A 7,488-nucleotide genomic window follows, 5' to 3' on the forward strand; every position below is an offset into this window, starting at 1 on the left:
TTTCCAGTAGGCCTACATGTATATATCGAATTTTTAAAAATCAAGTGAAGGCGGTGTTTTACACCAGGCCCCTATCACCATAATTTAGGGCATTTTTTGAGACGTGCTGCTTCGATCCTGACACCCCTATCTCACAATTTAGATCATTGTTCTGTCCTCAAGGTTATATGCACCCCGCATAATTTAGCAAAATTTTAATCATTTTTTGCATAATTTCTGTTTATTTTCCTTTATTCTTTGTTAAAATTATCAGAATCGCCTAATTTCACATTTGTTGGGCTTATTTTGCATAATTTCAGAATTTTTCTATTTTTCTTGCATAAAACGACGGGGACAGATTGTTGAGGCGTGATGATTCAATCCTGACTGTCAGGACCAGCCTGCCTAGGCTGTTCAATGCGATACATCATCTTTAGTTTTAGCAAGAGTTTTACGGCACTTGTAACAAAATAAGGTCATATAAGTGCCTAAGATTATAAATGTTACAAGAGAGGAACAAACACAAAAAAGGAGGAGGAGAGAGAAGTACGATAGCTTTTAATAGGAAAGAAGGAGCAAACCACACCAGAGCACCCGCCAACCACCGACGATACATCATCATCCCACCAGACAGATGGAAATACTTGATGGAAATAAAGACTTTCTGACCTGACAATCGAGCTCACGTCGGGGGCTCTCGTGGCCTAGTGGTTAGGCTGCCGGACTCATTTATAATCGTCAGGTTGCGGGTTCGGGGGTTCGAGCCCTGGGCCCGACGTTGTGTTATAGGGAAAGGCACTTTACACTTATTTTCCTCACTTCACCCAGGTGAAAATGGGTACCCAGCTATAGACAGTGAAAGATCTAGTCAGTTTGTTAGTGTTTGAGCGCTTAACCAGCTGCTTGCACTGTATGTTTCCCAGGAAGCTGAGAATGTTTGTGAGTGTTCTATGGTCTGCTGGGGTAATAATATAGTGTATTTTAGCGTATAGAGCTTGCTTCCGAATTGAGACCTGCGCTATTCAAATGCTATTTATTATTATTATTATTATTATTATTATTATTATTATTATTATTATTATTATTATTATTATTATTATTATTATTATTGGAGGTTAAGGTGTTCGCCTCTCATTCAATAGGCCCCGGGTTCGAATCCGGATAGCAGCGGAAAATTGTCTTCTCTAAAATTTTCTCCTTTCACATCCTTTCCTGCTCTCTGACATAGGCCTACTTACAAACAATGGGAAATAGATCTAGCACGGGAAATGTTCTACATGAAAATCTCTGGATTATGTCTACTTCGCACTCAATCACGCTTCGGCATTAAGCACGCTTAAGCTTTCTCCCGATGACCGTGCATAAAGCCGGCATGGACTGTAATTTTGGAACAGATATAATTCATTCAAAATGAATTTGTATTACATAAAATTCACAAAGAAGAAACTTATTTTCGAAAACAGAAATAGCTTATATAAAAACCACCTATAAATGCAAAATGCACCAATTTAAAATATATTGTAAGGAAAGTCATGAAAGGATTGGTCTTTTTTTCTTTTCCTTTAATTTTTAAAAACATGAGTTCTCAAAGCCAAACTCGCTGTACACCTTTCAGTATGGAGCTGTTTCTAGAGACAATAGTGGGGAAGGGGAGAGGTTGCCCAGATAGACAGCACTTGTGGAGTTGATATAACCTGAAAGGTGAATAAAATATGGGCTTTGCCAAGGAACCAAATGTCATAGAGGAAATGTTCACTTTTTCAAGACGATCGGCGAATCATCAACACATTGCTATCCTCAGATAGCTTCGCGAACAGGAAAATGGTACAGTCGTAGATGAAGATTTGCCTTGAGAATGCGGACCGTTGAGATGTAGGAAAGTCATTGCTGCAGACATTGTCTACAGAAAGACGTCCCATGGGGCTCATTTACTGAATGCTGCACCCTTGACGTTTAAATGGGTGTGAACGATGTGTGTTTGACCTGAAGCGGTCATTATGTCTGAGGATTTTCAGTTCTGATCCTCTACAGGTCCTAACTCATGGACCATTTCCATCCTTGACATCAAAGAAGGCCTTAAGGGCACTTTAACATTATTTCCGTACCTTGTGCGAAACTTAAGAAATGAGTTGGTGGTGAGGAAATGCTCAATACAAAAAGCTCTCTGCTTAACCTTAACCATGATCTCAGCAGGCAAAGGAAACTTGAGAAAAACTGTCTGCAAACTTCTGTAGGCCTGTTAGACTACTGTAGTTTGCAATATGGCGCAATCGTTGGGATTTTTAGTGGTAGGCCTAATGCAAACAAGAGCATCATGCTACAAAAAGGGGACATAGCTGAAAATGGGTTGGGTTTTTTTACGCGCTATGCAGAGCAAAAGTATCCCGAGGATTTATCTAAAAATAGTATCACACAAATTCCTTTTGACTTCCATTAATGTTGTGTACAAATTGGAAACGCATAATTTAAATGTGGAGGAAAATATTAACCAAAAAAAGTTGGGTTTTGTTGGGGGTTTTTTTATCACCCTGTAAATTCGAAATCACTTTACGCTGACAAAAAAAGACGTCTTTTTCTCGTAACTGCTATGAAGAAAAAAAAGGCATTTTGTCGGCTTACGGCAGTATTGTGGTCGGGATATCATCAGGGAGAGGCTGGGAGAAACCTTCTGTCTGACCTGCGCTTATTGATTGTACGTCCACCGTCCATCTTTGTTCAAATTGTGCTTCGTTCTATAAGTTTTAGAGTACTTGCATTAGATTAGGTCATATAATCATATAAGTTATTAAAAGTGCCGACGGTTTTACAAGAGAGTAACATACAATGTACAAAGAAATGAAGGAGGCGGGATAAGAGCAATGTTTTTTTGTTGGTTTTTTAAAATCAATTTTACGGCACTTGCAACACAATAAGGTCACATAGGTGCCGAAGATTATAGATGTTACAAGAGAGTAACAAACACAAAAAGAAAGACAAGAGATAAGGACGTAAGATAGAATTTTGATCATAGAAAGGACAGGAGCAAACCACACCACCACAGCACCCCCACACGCCAACCACACACAGAAACTCAAACTCAAAAGACTCGGGTTTTTCATTTTCATATGTAATTTTACTGTACGTTGTCATTCTCTCCAGTCGGACATACTGTAGTGCCACCAAAATTTGTCAAAACAGAACTGAGACCACGGCATTCATCAATGGTGAATCTTCAAGACATTCGAGAAAAATTCAAGGAGGGGGGGGGAGGAGGGGAGAAGAAGAAGGGGGAATGGCATAAGTCACATTTTTTTCTCCATTTTTGCCTGTTGTCTGTTTGGATGCAGCATTATTTGGACTGTTCCGAACGAATACTATACTGCTCCAAATGGTCGCTTTTAAGGACAAGCGGGCTAACCCAGATTTCGGGGGTTTCCAGAAATCTTGAGCTTCACCAAAAGTGGATATTGCTCTACCTTTAGGAGAATTTTAGTTTCAATGGTGTGTATTGGTTATTGAGAAAATTATCCTTGACTTTCAAAGAAACTGAACAAGGGGAAAAAACTTTACCCTCAATTTTCTCCAAACAGCACTTGTGCTTAAAAGCGACCAACTACCCATCATCAACACATGTACTATGTAAGAAACGGCTGCAGTCACGTCACATACCACGTGTAGTGCCCTTCCCCCCCCCCAAAAAAAAAAAATATATATAAAAAATTCTAACCAAGCCGTGCATGGAAAGACCAGCAGTAGGCCAGGCCACTCTGTGTATGTAAGTCGTGTGTGTACAAGTGGGAAAGAAAATAGCAAAAGAGGAGGGAGTCCTCAACATTTTCCCTACAACTTATGCCGATTCCTCTCCCCCCTCCACCCCTCCCCCAACCCTCCTGTAGTCTTCATCTATAATATTAATATGAGAAACATGATGAAGAAAAATCTGCTCACATTGGTAAGCGCATAAACATAACAATTATGATAATAATAATAATAACCATCATCAACATAAGTCAAATGTCATAATAAACACAATGTCATAACCCATACATACAAACATAATAGTCATAAAATAATAGTCATTATAATAAACACGAGAATGTCGTAACCCATGCTCTACGATTTTGAGTGGCTCACCATAGACAGACAAGTCGTCCTTTCTTCAAAGTGGAATACGTTCATAAAAAATGCATTAGACACGTTCATCGTAATAATGATAACAATAATGTCGACGATGATGATAATAATAATAATAATAATAGTAATAGTAATAGTAATAATAGGATGTCGGCGGCACCTTCACTGCCAATCAGTCACTCAGAAGAAGCATAAGCATTCACACACACACACACACACACATATACACATACACACACACCTGACACACACACACACACACACACACACACACACACACACACACACACACACACCTCACACACACACACACACACACACACACACACACACACACACACAAACGACTTGCTTTTAAAAATTAACTACTCAACAAAGTTCAAAGGCCATTGCTCAAACTCAAACCAAACAGCTAGATGAGAAAGGGCTTCGCCCGCGCTCTCACACGACACATGATGTGATTAACATGATTTATTTTTCCTTCCAAGGACGTACCGGTAGTGGATCCGAAACAGAGAAGAAGCGATTATTTTATTACAACTAGCTGTGTACCCATTCGACGAACGGGCTAAAAAAAAATATCGATCGTCAAGTCATTTTCACGCAAGAGCTAAGCGAAACTAATGAAAAACTGAAAATTAAACTACAGTGACTTCAGACTCCTTAATACAACTGTGCACCCTTTAAAATGATTCTGGTTGTATTCTTCACATTTTAGAATAGGCCTACTTCTAGTACGATGATCTCTTTGAAACTTTCAGAATTTCTCAAAAAATCATTTTGACAGACTGCCATGCAAAGCGAACGGATCGGATTAACGAATAAATTTCCTCTTTGGAAAGTGGTAGCACAGAGTTCCCGACGTCGTATGGATACGATAGTAAAACATGACGTACGGGTAGGGTTAATCACCCCTGAATACGGTGCGGTACCAGGCTTTCTATTGTTAAACATAGACCAAAATTATTTTTTTTAAAATAATAATAATAATAATTAACCCAGTAAAATCAAATAACACGAACTTCAAAGGACCAGAGAATTCCTTTGTGCCAAGCAGATTTCATGTTTAAAGTGCACTGATATGAATATTGGGGGAGAGAGAATTTGAAATCCATTCATGGTAAAAAGAAATTCATAATATTGTTTAACAGTGTCATGTCTACTGTATTTTACAATATTTATATATAAAAGATCAAAGTTCAACAGATAAAAAACCAACCAGCTGAAAAGATGATGACTAGGTAGATAGATAGCCATTATCAACCTCTCACACTTTCCCGCTAGTGATACCACACAGAGACAGCAAAAGTTGTACTACAATAATATATCATCACTTGCAAAATCTTTCTACGCGGAGTATCTAAAGAGGAAAGACAAACCAACTTCTATCAGAATTATCATATAATGTATATATATATATGAGAATCATGAATACTACAGAGAGAACGTTGACCAGCTACAGAATAGCATGAGGATGAGAATGGAACAAATGAAGGAGAGAAGAAAAGTGGAACAACAGGAGAACTATATTATTATTACGGTGTCATCGCATTTTTGTGACATTTTCATCAAAGGTGAACAATCGGTGATCATTCCTTACTGAATGAGGTTCTGGTCATTGTTGTTGTTGTTGTTGTTGTTGTTATTTTTGGGGTTGCTGTTGCTGTTGTTGTCGTTGTTGTTCAAAAGTGAACAATCCGTGATCTTTCTTTACTGAACCAGGTTCTGGTCATTTTTGTTGTTGTTGCTGTCATTATTGTGGTTGTTGTTGCTGAGGTTGTTGTCGTTGTTATTGTCTAAGTAGCCTCTGAGTGCGTGCTCTTCAGCCCAACAGGATGGGGTAAGTATGTAAACTCGTCGCTTTAAAATACAAGGGGACTATCCCAAAAAATGCCGTTTTGAGAAAATCGAAGGTAAAAGTTTTGGGACCCTTGTTCAGTTTCTTTAAAGAAGACAAGGACAGTTGTCTCTATAATTTATTTCACATGGGCGTACAATCAACGATTGATTCATCATCCATTGTATCAAAATCAAAAGTTTTCAAACATTCCCCAGAGCTAAAACAAAATTCTTGAAAGAAATGACAAAGAACTTCGGCGGATCACTTCCCAAGAAACTAGAAAGATGATTAATGTCATCCACTGTAGGTCTGCCAAGACCTCCTCAAGTGTACTGATAGCGTTCTCAAAATGTAAAACAAACATTATATCCGTCCCCGTGGTTTTCATGCACCTCGCATAATTTAGCCAAATTTGATCTTTTTTTTTTCTTCATAATTTCTGATTATTTTTTTTTACCATTCTTTGTTAAAATTAACAGAATCGCATAATTTCAAATTTTTTCGCTCATTTTGCATAATTTCAGAATTTTTCTGGCACAAAACGACGGGGACAGATATATGATGAGAGCAGATAATGACCACAAAAATTATGTCAAGGAGATGTATATATGTTATATAGAAACAGTGAAGAAAAACAGCAACCCCAAAGCTCAAGTAGTCTACAAAGGAGGAGGTCCACATAGTGTGAGTGAGCCAAGAGCTATCCTGTATTAACACTTACACCTACCACTATTTTATTTCTCACTTATTTTATGGCAGTTTTTGTCACAGCTGGCTGTCAAAGTTAGAGAAAAATCTTCCCTACTTAAACTAAAGGTCAAAATCATTGCGATTAATGCTCGCTTTCTGTAGTAGAATTTCAGCCTCATTTTGCACCACCCTTTTTCCACAACTGGAATCCAGCAATATCAAAAGTGGTTTACCTTAATATATTGGAAACATGGAATTAACACAAGATAGCGCAAAGCTCATGAGGATAAAGAGAGGAAAGATCCTCACACCGCAAGGAGTAATTGAGTAACACTAAAGTAGGGCACAAATCATCATGTCATCAATTCGAAGAAATCTATTCAAAAGACAAGTGGACAAGATATTCATCATTTTGCAAGATAGAAAAAGAAGGAAAGAACAGCGTTATTATCATAGCTAATGCCCACTATTCTACATAATGAATGTACTCCTGTATAGATCATTAGATGTCTCGCCAACACAACAGTGTGCAGAGACGAAATGACATCGGACAAGCGTCATCGACCGATCATGCCGACACATCAGTCATCTCTGCAACACGAAATGGTACCTCATTAATCTCTGACGCACCAAATGGTACCTCATTAATCTCTGACGCACCAAATGGTACCTCATTAATCTCTGACGCACCAAATGGTACCTCATTAATCTCCGACACACCAAATGGTACCTCATTAATCTCCATCAATTATTTCTAACTCACCTAGGAAAGCCTGTCCTGAGAACCCACCAAATGACCAAACAGTCTCTCACAACAGTGCCAGCGCACACTCCCTCGGTTCACACATGCAGCTATAATATATATA

General features: G+C 38.4%; 1 long non-coding RNA gene across 1 annotated transcript; it reads right to left on the minus strand.

The window, feature by feature from the left end:
- Window positions 1-6,365: 6,365 nt before the first annotated feature.
- LOC118478539 lies at window positions 6,366-7,482 on the minus strand. Its single transcript, XR_004859107.1, has 2 exons — window positions 7,263-7,482; window positions 6,366-7,232 (listed from the first exon to the last, which is right to left on the minus strand). It is a non-coding gene; the product is annotated as an uncharacterized LOC118478539 (long non-coding RNA).
- Between the last annotated feature and the right edge of the window lie 6 nt (window positions 7,483-7,488).

The sequence above is a fragment of the Aplysia californica genome, unplaced genomic scaffold, assembly GCF_000002075.1.
Source record: "Aplysia californica isolate F4 #8 unplaced genomic scaffold, AplCal3.0 scaffold00650, whole genome shotgun sequence".
Lineage (NCBI taxonomy): Eukaryota > Metazoa > Mollusca > Gastropoda > Aplysiida > Aplysiidae > Aplysia > Aplysia californica.